Here is a 16936-nt window from a genome sequence, read left to right on the forward strand (position 1 = left end):
AGAACTAGGATCCTGCAAGCTGTGCAGCATGGCAAAAAAAAAATGTTTTGTAGAATTCACCTGTGAAGCCATCTGGTTCTTGACTTTTGTTTGTTGGAAGTTTTTGTTACTGATTCAGTTTAAATACTGGTAATTGGTCTGTTCATATTTTGTATTTCTTCCTGATCAGTCTTGGGAAATTGTATAGTTCAAGGAGTTTTATCTGTTTCTTCTTGTTTCTCCATTTTATTGGTGTATAATTGTTTGTGGTAATCTCTTATGGTCCCTTGTTTTTCTGTGGAGTCAGTTGTAAATTCTCCTCTTTCATTTCTTATTTTATTTATTTGGGCCCTCTCTTTTTTTCTTGATGAGAGTGAGTGAAGGTTTATCAATTTTGTTAATAAACACATTTTTGTATTTTTGCAGTTTTTTCCCTGTAGTTGATTTCTAGTCTCATACAATTGTGGTAGGAAAAGATGCTTAATATGATTTAAATCTTCCTAAATTTATTGAGATTTATTTTGTGGCCTAGCATGTGATGTATTCTGGAGAATGTTCCATGTGCACTTGAAAAGAATGTGTATTCTTGTGTTTTGAGATGAAATGTTCTGTATATATATCCACATATCCATATGTATAAATCCATCTGCTCTAATGTGTTCTTTAAGGCCAGGGTTTCCTTACTGATTTTCTGTCTGCATGATCTATCCACTGATGTTAAGTGGGTGTTAAAGTCCCTAATATTATTGTGTTACTATCAATTTCTCCCTTTATGTTTGTTAATATTTGCTTTATATGTTTAGGTTTTCCTATGTTGGGTGCATATATACTTACCACTGCTATATCTTCTTGTTGGCATTATCTCTTTATCATTATTTAATGTCCTTAATTGTCTTTTATTACAGTCTTTCTTTGAAAGTCTATAAGAATTGCTACCTCAGTTTTTTTGCTTCATTTCCATTTGTGTGGAATACCTTTTTCTATCCCCTCATTTTCAGAGTGTGTGTGTCTTCAGATCCGAAGTGAGTTTCTTGTAGGCAGCATATATATGGGTCTTGGTTTTTTTATCTGTTGAGCCAACCTATGTCTTTTGACTGGAGCATTTAGTCCATTTATATTTAAAGTAATTATTGATAGACATATACTTACTGCCATTTTGTTAATTGTTTTCTGGTTGTTTTTGTATTTCATTTTGTTCCTTTCTTCTTCTCTTGCTCTCTTCCCTTGTGATTTGACGACTATCTTTAGTGTTACCTTTGGATTCCTTTCTCTTTTTTGTGCATGTATCTATAATAGGTTTTGGAGTTGTGGTTACCATGAGGTTCATATATAACAACCTATATGAATATATGTGATTATTTTAAGTTGATGATCTCAAGTTTGAATACATTCTAACAATCCTGCATTTTTACTTCCCCACCCCCTCATATTTAATGTTTTGACATTATATTTTACATCTTTTGTATTGTATATCCACTTTTTGTGAATATAAATGATTCTACTACTTTTGTCTTTTAACCTTCCTACAAGCTTTATATGTAGTTTATCTGATACCTTTACTATATGTTTGCTTTTACCAGAGAGATTTATCCTTTTATAATTTTCATATTTTTAGTTGTGGTCTTTTCCATTTAGAGAAGTCACTTCAACATTTATTGTAAAGCTGGTTTAGTGGTGCTGAAATCTTGCAGCTTTTGCTTGTCTGTAAAATTCTTTATTTGTCCTTCATATCTGAATAATAGTCTTGCTGGGTAGAGTATTCTTGGTTGTAGCTTTTTTACATTCATCACTTTGAATATATCATGCCACTCCCTTCTGTTCTGCAAAGTTTCTGCTGAAAAATCAGATTATAGTCTTATGGAAGTTCCCTTGTATGTAACTACTTGCTTTTCTCTTGCTGCTTTTAAAATTCTCTATCTTTAATTTTTGTCATTTTAACTATAATGTGTTTTGGTGTGGACCTCTTTGGGTTCATCTTGTTTGGGACTCTCTTTGCTTCCTGGACCTGGATGTTTCCTTTCCCCAGTTAGGAAAGTTTTCAACTATTATGTCTTCAAATATATTCTCTGCTCCTTTCTCTCCCTCCTTCCCTTCTGGGACCCCTATAATATGCAACAACACAGGTATACAGGGAACTTACCTCAATGTAATAAAGTCCATATATGACAAACCTACAGCCAACTTTATACTCCACAATGAATAGCTGAAAGCATTTCCTCTAAGTAGAGGAACAATACAAGGATTCTCACTCTTGCCAGTTTTAATCAACATAGTATTGGAAGTCCGAGCCACAGCAATCAGACAAGAAAAAGAAATAAAATGAATCCAAATTGGAAAAGAAGAAATAAAATATTACTATTTGCATAAGACATGATACTTTATACAGAAACTTCTAAAGACACCACCAAAAAAACCATTAGAGTTAATAAATGAATTTAGCAAAGTTGCAGGATAAAAAATTAACATAAAGCAATGTGTTACATTTCTATACACAAATAAAAAAAAATCAAAAAGAGAAATTAAGAAAACAGTCCTTTTTACAATTACACCAAAAAGACTAAAATATCTAGGAATAAAACTAACCAAGAAGATAAAAGACTTATACTCAGAAAACTGTAAGACACTGATGAAAGAAATTGAAGATGACACAAATGAAAAGCTATACTGTGTTCATGGATTAGAAAATTAATGTTAAAATGACAATACTACCCAAGGAAATTTACAGATTCTTTGAAACCCCTATCAAAATACCAATGGCATTTTGTCACAGAACTGGAACAAATAATTCTAAAATTTGTACTGAAGCACGAAAGACCCAAATACCCAAAAGAATCTTGAGAAAAAAGAACAAAGCTGAAGGTATCACACTCCCTAGTTTTAAACTATACTACAAAGCTACAGTATTCAAAACAGTATGGTGTTGGCACAAAAACAGGTGCCGGCACAAAAACAGACATGTAGATCAAAGGAACAGAATAGCCCAGAAAAAACCCCACACTTTTATGGTCAATTAATCTACAACAAAGGAAGCAAAAATATACAATGGGGAAAAGACAATCTTCAATGAATGGTGTTGGGAAAACTGGACAGATACATGCAAAAGTAGGTAACTGGACCACTTTCTCTCACCATATACAAAATAAACTCAAAATGGACTAAAGACTTAAGTGTAAAACCTGAAATCATAAAACTCGTAAAAGAAGACAGAGGCAGTAAACACTTTGACATTGGACTTAGCAATATTTTTTTTGGATATGTTTCCTCAGGCAAGGGAAACAAAAGCAAAAATAAACAAATGGAACTACATCAAACTAAATAGCTTTTGTACAGCAAAGGAAATTCAGCAAAATGAAGAGGTTGCCTACTGAATGGGAGAAGATATTTGTAAACAATTTATTTGATCAGAGATTAATATCACAAATATACAAAGAATTCATACAACTGAATGTCAAAAAAAAGCAATCTGATTAAAAAAATGGACAGAAGACCTGAACAGACATTTCTCCAAAGAAGACATACAGATGGCCAACAGACACATGAAAAGATGCTAAACATCATTAATCATCAGGGAAATGCAGATCAAAGTCATGAGACATCACTACACACCTGTCAGAATGGCTATCATCAAAAAGACAACAACTAACACATGTTGACAAGGATGTGGAGAAAAGGGAATCTTCGTGCACTGTTGGTGGGATTATAAATTGGTTCAGCCACCTATGGAAAACAGAATGGAGGTTCCTCAAAAATTAAAACTAGAACTGCCACATAATTGCAATAGCAATTTCATTTGTTGGTATTTACCTGAAAAAAATAAAAACACTAATTCAAAAAGATACATGTACTTCAATATTCATTGCAATATTATTCACAATAGCCAAGATATGGAAGCAACTTAAATGTCCATTGATAGATGAATGCATAAACTTGTGTTTTATACATATATATATACACACAAAGATACACACAATTGACTATCTTGCCATTTGCTACAACGTGGATGTATCTGGATAGTAATATGCTAAATGAAATAAGTCAGATAGAGAAAGACATATACTGCATAATCTCGCTTATATGTGGAATCTAAAAAACAAAACAAAACAAACTAACAAATGAAACAAAATGAAAACAGACTCATAGATACAGAAAACTAACTTGTGGTTGCCAGGGGAAGGGACATGGAGGGTGTGAGCAAAAATAGATGTGAACAGGATTAAGATGTAAAAAACCTCCAATTATACAATAAATGTCATGGGGATATAATATATGGCCTAAGAAATATGATCAACAATATTGTAATAACTTTGTATGTGAACAAATAGTTACTAGACTTACTGTGGTGCTTTCACAATGTATTCAAATGTCATATCATTATGTAGTACACCTGAAACTAACATAATATTGTACATCACTATATTTCATAAACAACAAAAAAGACAATAAATAAAATATATTTTAAAAATTCTCAGAGATACTCCTGAGAGTTGCAGGGGTTTTATGCCTAGGCTAGAACTAAAATATAGAACTAAAATATAAAACAACATATCAACATATCTAATGGGTGGGTAAAATTCAAGAAAATACATCCTTGTATGGCAATCCACAAAAAATACTACTAATAATAATGAAGTGTGAGACATGCAACTCTTCCTTTCAGGTGAACCCTTAGAAACCATTGCAGGGTGATTAATTGGCCTAATTTAAATATGGTTGTGTCTCAGGGAATAAGGAGGCCAGAGGAAAAGGAGAGCCATGGGAAAGAGTGGTTGGTGGAACAGTCAGATCACACACAACATTTATCAATTAAATTTGCCATCTTATATGGGCAAGGTTTGTGGCGCCTCAAAGCGATTATAATAATAACATCAAAGATAATTGATCACAGATCACCATAACAAATATAATAATAAGGAAAAGGTTTGAAAGATTGTGAGAATTACCATAATGTGATACAGAGACATGAAGTAAGCAAATGCTGTTGGAAAATTGGTGTCGATAGACTTGCTCTACCCAGGGTTGTTACAACCTTCAATTTATTAAAAACAAAAAACAAAAAACACAGTATCTGCAAAGCACAATAAAGTGAAGAACATTAAAATGAGGTATGCCTGTATACTGGGCAGTCATTGCAATGTTGACTCTAAAGGCAGAGAGACGTGGGTTTGAATCCCATCTCCCCCTTACCTGACAAGTAAGCAAGTTATTTTACATCTCTAGTTTCCCCAGTTATGAAATGAGGATAATATAGTACCTACTCCCTGATGCTGTTATTACAATTTTCAAGGCCACAATACAGTATAAATATGGTTAACCAAGTGCCTAGCAAATAGAATTCACTCAGTCAGCAATTAAAGTTTTATTTCTCACACCTGTATAAACATTTCATTCTTATTCTGAACTCCATCCTGCCTTATTCCATCTTTCTCCTTTCAAAGGGTCTATCCAGCTCAGTAATTTTAAAAGTTACCTCTTAGAGGAAGTGACCTGAGATGGAAAAGGTAACAGGGAGATTTGGAGAAATTATTCTAAGTAAAAAACATTTACAAAGGCCCTAAGATATAAGTTGGACGGACACTGAAGAGTAATCATTGAGAGGGATGTGCGATTTAAGAGGTGAGTAGGAATTTATTCATTTACACCATTTCATAGTTCCATGCATTGAGGATCCAGTACTGAACAAAACAGATAAAACTTCCTGCTCTCATAGGGCTCATATTTCAGTGGTAAGAGACAGCCAATATACAAAATAAATTAGTAAATTATAAAGGATATAATGCTAAGGAGAGAAATGAATCAGGGAAGAGAGAAAGGAAATGCAAATTGCAGTTTTAAAGCAGGTGGTTAGGAAATGCTTCAATAAGAAAGATCACTTTTAATAAAGACCTAAAGGAGACAAGGGAGTTATTAACAAGGGAAATCAGGGGAAGCCTGTTCCAGGCAAGAGAAACAACAGAAACTGTGAGTTGGGAGAAGAGCCTTCATGCGCTGGGAAGCAAATAGGTTGGTTGATATGGCTAGAAACAATGTATAATAGAAAGGGAGAGAAAAGGAGATGAAGTTAGGGAAGTAATGGGAACTAGATCATGCAAAGCCTGTAGGCCATTTTAAGGACTTTATTTTTCTTTCTTTCTGAGTCAAATGGAAATCCATTGGAGCAGAGCGGAGAAGTGATGTGATCTGATTTATGTTTTAAAAAATCAATTTGGCTCTGTGCTGAGAATGGATTATAGGTAGAACCAGAAAGACCAATTAAAAGGCTATTGTAATAATGCAGGTAAAAAATTGATGGTAGCATGTATCTGGTATCAGAAGGGATGATAAAAAAAAGTAAACAGATTTTGACCCATGATTTCCTTACAGGTTAGATGTGGGTTATGAGAGGAAGGGAGAAGTTAATAATGACTTCAAGTTCAGTTTGTTTCTTTTCCCTAAACAACTAGAACAGGGTTGCCATCTGATGAACAGAATTGCAATTTACTGAGTTGGAGAAGACTTAGTTGGAAGAAGTTTAAAGAGGAATATCAGTATTGGGAATCTCAAGTTTGGTATGATGGGTAAATATCCTTTGGAGGTGTTGTGGTGGCTGTTAGACAAAGAGTCTAGAGTTAACGTGAGAGGATCAGGCTGGAGCTTTAAATTTGGGAGTTATTAGCAGATAGATGACATTCAAATAAGTGATACTCTGTGACATCCCCAAGTTAATGTACAAAGAGAGGAGGGACTGAACCTTGGGACACTCCAAAGAATGACCAGCAGAGGAAACTGAGCAAAAGTAGTTATTGAGATAGAAGAAATGCAAAGTGTGTTGCACTAGAAACAAAGTGGAAAAAATGTTTCAAGAGAGAAGGAATGAACAACTGTTCAACTGCTTCAAACTGGTCAAGTAAGGAGAAGACTGAGAGTCAATAATTGTATTCAACAACATGGAGATGATGTTTGACCTTAGGAGAGTAATTTTGTTAACAGTGGGTGCAAAAACCTGAAAGAATTTTGGACAGAGTAAGATGAGACTTGTAAATAGAGTTTAGAGCACTCTTTAAGAAATATTCCTGTGAATGGAGACCTGAAAAGTGAGATTATAGCTAAAGAGAAAAACACAGATAAAAACAACTTTAATATCACCACATAGAATGAACAAGGTAAAGGAGAGAAACTGATAGTGCAGGAGAGACAGGAGAGTTAAAAGGACAATGTCCTTAAACAGAAAGTTTGGATAGGCAATAGGTGGAGGTGTTAAACCATAGGAAAATAAGAAAGTCAAGCATATGCACGAGGATACTGCAGGTGTGAAGGCAGGAGCTTGGGGAAGAGCACATGTCCTGTGTTCCCTAGAAAATGTGTCAGTTTCCCAAGAGCAGGCTCATTAGGGGTTCACCCCTTATACTGCCAAACTCTCCATATAATAGAACCTCAACAAATTATTCTTCAAGAAGAATAAAGTGGTACACTCTTTATATATACTATGCAAGCACACACACTATATCTGTGTGTACACAGTTATTCATATCATCCTTCCCACAGCTTCAGCAAAGAATAATGTCCAAAACTGTTCTATAAATGTTAAATATCAAGCTCAAGTGTAACAAAAACTCCAAAGAAAGAAGTGACATAGCTTTCTCTGTATATACTCGTATTTAATGACCTACTTAACACATAAGCTTTCCCCTCACACCAAATCATTTTGACTTTGTGAAATAAACTTTGCTAAGCAGACTCAGTACCTTGTCATACATAATGATATTTCTACATTCTCTTAAGATGATCAAAACTGAACCCAAAGGTTTATTTATTTGTTTGTTTATTTAGCATTTGCATGGTCTCTTGTCATTTGAAAACTGATTGGATAGCTTTTTAAATTCCTTGACCAACCAAGCAAGTAAATTAAATTAAAAATACTGACTCACTCTATTTGGGGTAAAAATCTAATTTTCCAAATGAATAGGTTGACTTCTGTTTCTGGCACTTTGGCAACTATATACCCTGACTGACCCTACCACTGTACATGACCGAAAATGAAGCATAAATGATATTTTGAAACTCTTGATGTATCAGTGGACTAGCAAGTAAGAAATACTCAGAAATAACCAAAAAAGAAGTGAAAATAGCTAAGCTGAACTAGTGAACTTGAGTTTTGTTTTTTATGAACACAGAGAATGGAAGACAAAAGTTGGGGCCAATCAATAACATAGAGTCTAACAGAAGACCACCCCGTGTAATCCAAGGACCTTATGTAAACTAGGGATTCCAGGGAAAGGAAAACTAGAAAAGACCCTTCTCCCTCCTCCCAGGGTCTTACAAAGAACATTGCTTTGCTTGAATTTGGCACTGAATGGATGGGGATAAAAATCTCCCTGGATAATGTGGAACCTCAAACTAATCTTCACTTGGCTTTACAGCCTGAGATCACACTATGATGGTCTGAAAAACCTCAACCTGAGAATTTGATTATAAATGTTTTCACATTTGTAGTATTTCCAGGTACCTGAAATAAGCAAACACAAATCTTCTGTAGAGGAATGCATTTCCATCACAGATCTCAAAGAGTTACCAGGAAGAAAGCTCTAAGGACTATGATTATAGTCTAAAATGATCTAAGTGACAAGAAATAAAACAACATGAGGAAGAGCCAGTAGAAACAAAAAACAATAAAATTAGATCTGAAAAAATTCTAAATTTAAACTATCAGATACAGACTATAAATTATGTATATATTACATATCTTAAAAATAACATAAGAAATTCCAAATACGAAAGCAGAGTAAGAGACTAGGTCAGTATGGTGGACTAAATACTCTGAATGGCCCTCCCAGTTCAAAACAATAAGGTCACACATAAAATGTAACTTCCATGCATTCCAGGTTTAGGAGAAGTAAGAAAAATTCCCAAGCAAAAGCACTTCAAGAAATATGAGGTAAAACAATAGCAATGAGTACTAACTACATACAAAATGTAGAGTGGTCATGAGAACAACTGCCACGTATTGGAAGACTGAGCTTTGAGACAGTAGCAAGTTGATGGAGCTTAACTTAAGTCATGGGGACTATGGACAATGGAAAGAAGCTAAGAAGTTCAAGGACAGAAGGTCCCTGTTGTTGAATAAAGCAAATATTAAATGAAGTAATTATCAATTTCAGTTTCCATATTCATCACAGTTTAAGGTCAGCTAAGAATGGGCTCAAAATCAGAAAGCACAAAATACATATGAAAACGACATTAAGAGATTACTCATCAAATTTAGATCTTAAACAGACATACAATATTTAATAACTATGTATGAGGTATTTAGAAATAAAGAATGGAATAAAAACAATGAGTAAGTAATAAGAGATTATCCCAAATAATTAGGTATATTTACAAAATAATAACTAGAACTTTCAGAAAAGAAAAATATATAGTAGTTAAAATTTTTTAAATGTAATGGGTGGGGTTGAAGAGCATACTATCTATAGATGAAGAGAAAATAAGAAAGCAACAGAACTGAAGGAATTACCCAGGATGCAATATAGAGAGACAGGAGATAGAAAATATAAAAGAAAGATTAAGAGATATAGAAGACAGAACGAAAAATCTAACATGAAGCTAACTGAAGTCCCAGAAAGAAAGAATAGAGAAAAAAGAGAAGAGACCATATATGGAGAAATAATGGCTTAGAATTTTCTAAAGTCGAAAGAAGGCACGAATTCATGGTATAGGAAGCACAGTTTATACCATGTAGAATAAGCAAAGAGAAGACAACACCTAGAAACACTATTGAAACTGCAGAAAACCAAAACAAAGAGAAAATATAAAAAGAACTGAAAAACAAAAGACAGTGCAGCTAGAAAGAAGAGACAATTAGGCCAATACCATGCTTCTTAATAGCAACAATGGAAAACTAAAGAAAGCAAAATTATATATTCAAATTGCTGAGAGAAAATAACTATCTAGTGTCACTTTTGTACCCAGAAAACCATCATTATTTTTCAAGGAAGAGGGAAAATAAATCCAGCAGTTAATTAAGAAAACAAAGTGTTTTCAACCAACACTCATGTGCTAAAATAATTCTAAAGGATGCATTTCATTATTAAATAAAATTATCCCACAAAGAATGTATGAGAAGAAATGGTAAGCAAAGAAGTTTATAAACTTGAAGGAATGGTTAGCAAAAATATATATAAGCATGTATGTAAATCTCAAACACAAAATAATATATAGTAATTAGGATGGGGTCATTAAAGTGTTTTAGGCCCTTGGCTTATTTGGAGAAGGAGCTAAAATACTAATCACTGAATTTGTTAGGTAAGTATGCACCAAAATGTTTTGATGTTAACTACTAAAATACAGTAATAGGGTATATAATTCCCGTACCTTTAAAGTGGGGAGAAATGGAATAGGAAAACAAACAAACAAGAATAACCACAAAACTTAATCAATGACAAAAATGAAAAAAACAGAAAGAAAAGAGAAACAAGCATAAGAAAAGCTGGACATATGAAAACAAAAAGAAAGATGCTAGAAACACGTTCAAATAAATGAATACTCACAGCAAGTAGAAATGAGCTAAAGTTGCCATTTAAAAGAAACAGACAACAAAATTTAATTTTTAAAAACCCTTATGCTGTTTAAGAGAACTACCAAGAATATAAGGACAAAAACAGAAGTTCAAAGTGGGAAAAGATACTAGAAACACTAAACAAAGGACACACTAATGTAATATTGTCAAGCAAAATAGATTTTAAGAAAAGTGCTGCCATGGGTCGAACAAATTATTACATAAAAGTAAATTTTTCAATTCACAAGATATAATATTAAATATAATAAAAAAGCCTCAAACTTTGTAAATACATTTTAGTGAATTGTAGGAAAATATGAATAAATCTATCATCAAAATGAGATATCAACACAACTATCTCATTTGAAAAGACTACCAAAATAGTAAGTGAAAATATAGAATATTTGAACAACACAGTTAGCAACTTCAATTTATTGGCCACAATTCTTGTTTCTATGCCCATCAGCTAGAAAGTGCAAACATTTCTAAGTGCACCTGAATATCTACAAAAAGTGACCTCTTACCAAGGGGCTTAAAGCAAGTATCAATGAATCAGTATCATACAAATTGTCTGCTGATACAGCAAAGATATATTAGAAGTTAATTTAAACAATTAAAAATCTGTCTATGTTGGAATTCAAGGCACAGTTTTAAATAATCTATGAATCAAAGGAAAAATCATAAAGAAAATTTAAATGTATAAGAATTGAATAAAAATGAAGACATGACATATTGAAACCTATGAAATGCAAATAACACATAACTGAGAAATTTGTAGCCTTAAATGCTTACCTTTAAAAAGTGAAATGTATAGAAGTTGAGACACAGATGTAGAGAACAAACGTATGGACACCAAGGGGGGAAAACCGCGGTGGGGTGGGGATGGTGGTGTGCTGAATTGGGCGATTGGGATTGACATGTATACACTGATGTGTATAAAATTGATGACTGATTAAAAAAAAAAAAAAAGTGAAATGTATGTTAGAACAGGAAGATGAAGTAAGTTTAGGTGCTTGAGCTATTGGTAAAGGATACTTTAGGCCAAAATTTAATGGAGAAATAATGAAGGATGTTACAGAGTCTATTAATTTCATCTGATGTGCACTACAGAAGAATTGAGCAAATGACATTTAGGACATATGACACATTTAAAAAAGAAGAAGTCAAGAATCAAGCAAATCTCAACTGAAACTAACAAACAATGCATGCACAATGGTAAAGGCATGTGGCCATTAAAAAAAAAAAAAGATTGATTTTACAAAGTATCAGAACTTACTTACTTGAGTAAATATTTTTTGCTACAAAGGAGTTACTATTGGTCATATCTAATAGTATAAAGTATAGTAAAGTGATTGCTTTAAAAATAATCCTATAGGTTTCAGCTTCTGGAAATAGCTGAGTATATCCTTAAAACCAAACTTCCTGCCAATAACAACCATAAATTCTGCGCAAAATATATTTAAAAAACAATTATCTGGAGGTACTGGAGCGTGAAGAGAAGCAAGCAGATCGGCGGAAGGGGAGGTGGCCAATATTTGAGAAAAAAAATTAGCATAGGAAAGTTTCCATTTGCCTTAGTGCAGGCCCTAGTCAGTTCTATCAGTTTAGATGGAAAGATAACAAACAAAAAAACACTGTTTTACTGACATTATGATCCAAGAATGTGATGCCTACAGCATAGTATACAGAGAGTGCTCAAAGACTGAAGAATTCATTAGCTATTTATAAAGAGAATATGTAGCTAAAATAATCATACAAAAATAGCGATTATTCAAGAATTAATATTGAGGACCTACTACATATTAAGCATTGCAAAAAGATATGAAGTTAAATGTGGCACTGTTTCTGCCCTCAGCAGCTTATCACTAGATAATTAACAGATTCATCAGTCCTATCAATTAATCAGTCCTATCAATAAGATACAAATAAAATTCTGTGAACTTTCAGAGGAAGGGGTCAAGCAAAACTCTGAAGAGAAGGGTCTTAAAGAATGAGAAGCTTTGGATTTTGCAGAGAAGATAGGAAGGGCACTGCAAAAGGAAGGACCAGCACAGACAAAAGTGAAGAGATGAAAAGCAATTAAGAGATGGAAATAGTGAATTGTGGAAGAGAATAGCTAGAGTTGAGGGTAAGTGGATGATACTAGCGGGAAAGTGTTTTGACAAGGTGGTCAGAGGCCACTTCTCTAAGAGCTCTTAATGCCAACAATAACAAAATGGCCAAGATGCCTCCATCTCTTGAAAACCTAGAGTGCTAAAAACTTAACAACTAGAAGAGAATCTTTAATTAATACTCTTTTCAAGGAACTCTAAATCTCTAAGTGGAGAAAAAGCAATAAAACAGCTGTGATTTAGGTAAAGATGTAAAAGAAAAATAAAACCTTAATGATGTAAGACTAAGGCTATATGAAACATATAATCTAGTGATGAGTGAGGTTAGGAAGAAAGAGCTATATAAATAAAGAGTAAAATGAAAGAAAGATAATAAATAGGAAGTATGAACCAGAGGGCACACACCTCTTCCAGAATATTTACCAGAAATATCAGGTAAGAGAGAAATATTGTCCACTCAACTCTGAGTACATAAGAGCTGGGGAACATATGATAGGGTTGTTTAACATATGCCTCATATATATCTATTAGAAATGAGTATGGGAGAGAGAAAAAGAAAGCAAGAGAATATTTATTTCCAGTGTATATTCCAGTGTACCAGGAAATAAATTATTCCTCAGAAGATAATCAAATAATTACGGGAAAAAATTCTCTCTCAGGAGGCTCACAAGAGTGTGTGCTACTTAGGTCAACTAAACGGTCTAAATAATTGACACTGGTCTTCTTTCTGGGTTTGGCACAGATCTGGTTTGTGAACTGAAAACACTATTGTAGTGTGTGTGTGTGCACGTGTGTGTGTATTTTAGGGGCTGAATGCTCAGTCTCTTTCTTCTCTATTTTCACTACATTGGGAGGATATCTCTTCTAAAAGACAATTCAGGCAGTTTTGCTTTTACACACACACACTACTCACACACACACCATATTTTTCTAGGGGTGCTGCTGCTAAAGAACAGGATAGTAATGACAAGAAGAGCACGAAATGACTGATAAACACAGCCTAATAGGGTTACCTCTCGAGAAACTGAGGACAGTCTAATGAAGCTTCTGTTATACACAGTCCAGGCACCGCCATGGTGGCAGGATGCCCAGTTTCTCCATAACCAGAAAACATCAATTCTGAAGGCTCAGGGGAAGAGGAGGATCTGGTTAGCAAGCTCAGCTGATTTTCTCCCCTCATGTCAAATGCCTTCTCTTTAACATGGGCACTTCTGAAACTTCAGGGAAGCCATTAGAAGATGACAAATATAAATCAGCCAAAGAAACTGATATTACCTTTTTCGGAAGTCTAAACCAGACAGGAATAAACAAATACACACAATCCCACAAACGCAGACATGTAGTCTGTGCATCTATAAATTACCCAAAGATCTCCATCTAGAGAGAACCATATTATGGGTCTTCATTTTACTCTGCCAACTAGTTCTAACATAAAAGATTGTCTTTTTTGTTCTTAATTTTGGAAATATCATCTTAGTTTGCAAAACTTAAGTGCCACCTTTTCTATTAAGCCATCTAAACCTCTGCGCTAAGGTGGAATGGATCATGCTTCCCATTTTGTGTCCTCTATAGCTTGTACTCCTATTGGCAAACTTTCTTAATGTCAATTTCCTATCTACCTCCTTGGATATCTGAATGTCATCCACACTTTGACAACATGAAACAAATAAATACCATAGAAAGCCATAGGTATTGTGGTACAAAACAGAACACTACAGGAATCTCTTTTTACTTGCTTTGTCCATCTTTCAGGACATATCATTAGCCAATGCTGGCAAATTCAAAATTCATTCAACAAACACTTATTGAGTGCACATAGGCCAAACAGATTCCCAGGCACAGTGCTAGTGATAGGGACTTGCCAATGAATAAAATACAATTTCTACCCTAAATGAGCTTAACAGCTGATGGAGGGTAATAAGACAAAGAGTGAGGCAGTACCATAAAATCAGAAATTTTTCACTCCTTAGTTTATTGATATATTCCCAGAACCTAGAATAATATCTGGCATATACTAGGTCTGTGAATAAATGATTGAATGAATGAATGAATGAAAAAAGTACAAGAGACTATGGCAGTGCCTTGGAGAGACAGTACTGAACTGTTCACTACTGCAATACCTTTAGAATGACATTCTGCCTCCTGGACTGGCCTTCCTATGTCTATCTAAAACCATGGTCTCCAAACCTTGCCCTATATCCTAGCAGCCAAGATTTCCAGACACCTACCCTGCCTGCCTTGCTACTCAATGCTATACTTGACTATGCCTACAATGTTCCTGAAGTTAATCACCATGATAACAATGATAATCAGGAAAGAGAGTACATGTCACAATGGTTTCAACCACCTTTCTTATACACCAGGCCTGAGTCATAGTCCAAAGCTTTAGTGGCAAAGAATTAGGATATTTTATCACCTCTGCCCAGATGTCTGTGAATTCCATTACTGGATTTACTACAGATGTATCTGCTATTCTCTGCACCCACCTCACTTACTTTTTCCATAAGAAGAAACCCTGACTTCTCTAACTAGAGACTGAGAAAAGAAGTCAGAATGTGCATTGTTCAGCCCCTTTGCTGGCTCTCTTTGGATTCAGCCTGACCTCAGGATATACATATTCTTATCTCCTCGAGGTGGAAAGGTTACAATTTCCAAATAACTTCCTCAGATCTTGAGTTCTGCAATCCTGCAGTGGAAAATACCTTCCACATAGTCATGCCAACCTGCTAGAGAAGTAAAGAAGTGTAATTCTGCAAAACAACAAACTTGTAGTGGCTCCAACCAGACTAGTAGAGTGACCAACATGTGCAGCACCTAGGAAGTTCTCAAGTGTGTAAGCTGCTGGAATTGTTTTTATTTCAAGCTACATGGATCTTGTGATCTTATTCTCTCTTAAAACTCCTTTCAAACCTTTCTTAACTAAAGCAGAGTTAGCTGCTGGGTTGCTCCTCATCTGGTTATTTATTTATTTATTATGTGTGATTTTATAATGATAATGCTTGTGGAGACTTCTGCCAGCTGCATTCAAGACTTACTGCATTTTTGTAGATGCATATGTGCAAAGTACTTGAACTTTTCCATATTATCTTACTTTTATCACCTTACCAAGCAAGTCTCCTGGTTTAATTTAGTGGCTGGGGATCCAAAGCAGAATAAAAGCACATCCCCAAAGACATCGGATCTTTTCCTAAGGCTTTTAAAATAAACATAATTGTTATTTTTAAGGCTGTATATGCATTTCATTCCATATTACTATTATTCTACTATAATTAAGTACACTTTTAATTTTATCAAATTCAACCAATGACCTTATGATCAGTTATTTCTGAGGCAATCGCCATTTGACATAGAACCTCATGCCCACAAATTCAAATTCAATACAGTTCTTAATATAGTGTTCTCATCCTTTTCTTCCTGCTCCCTGCCTTTAAGCTAAGTGATGTTTTTAAAGCACATTGTGTAAATGAGAGGCATGACAGTATGGTGGAATGAGCATAGGTTTTGCATTCATATGGACCAATTCTTAGCTCGACAGCTTAATAACTGTATGATATTGGTCAAGTTATTATCCACTCCAGGACTGAGCTTCTGTAAACAAATCATAAAAGTATGATCATCTCATTTGCCACCTTGCGATTAAGCGGTCACAATCCATTCTCTGGGATGTGAGGTATAGTGGTACAGTAATTTACCATGCCTGGGAGCTTTGGAGTTTTGGAGTAATCTTGCTTCGCAACCAACTCAGCGGGTAATATGGAGAAGTCAATCCTTCTGTGTTGCAGTTTACCACTCTGTAAATTGGGACTAAGAATGTACCCAGAGTGAAACATAGGCACTAAACACGGATAACAGAACTTAGTTACACAGAATCTCAGTAACCCAGTATTACTACTAGTACTTTTATAGTTGTTGTGGTTAAATTTCGGTTATCTAGTGAGTGACAATAAAGCTGAGTATTTCCTGTCATGTACAAGTATGTTGGCAAGTTGGAACAAAAATATGATGAACTTGTCTTAATGGCTCAGTTTAATAACTAGCTTAATTATTTCTGTTAGCCAAGCAAACAGAACAAGCTTTAATAAAGACGAAAGCATCTCCACAGAATGGCAACCGAAGATCACCCATGTAGTTTTAAATAAGTAGTTAGGACAAAGTGGTTCAGTGGTTCTGGGTCCAATTCTCAGCTCTGCCACTTACCAGCTGCATGACCTTGGATAGGTTTTTACCTACTCTAGGGCTCAGTTTCTCTAAGGAGAAATAATAAGAGCAACATAAGGTTACTGTAAGGATTAAATGTAGATAAAATATGCAATGT

Source organism: Eubalaena glacialis, chromosome 3 (genome assembly GCF_028564815.1).
Source record: "Eubalaena glacialis isolate mEubGla1 chromosome 3, mEubGla1.1.hap2.+ XY, whole genome shotgun sequence".
Classification (NCBI taxonomy): Eukaryota; Metazoa; Chordata; class Mammalia; order Artiodactyla; family Balaenidae; genus Eubalaena; species Eubalaena glacialis.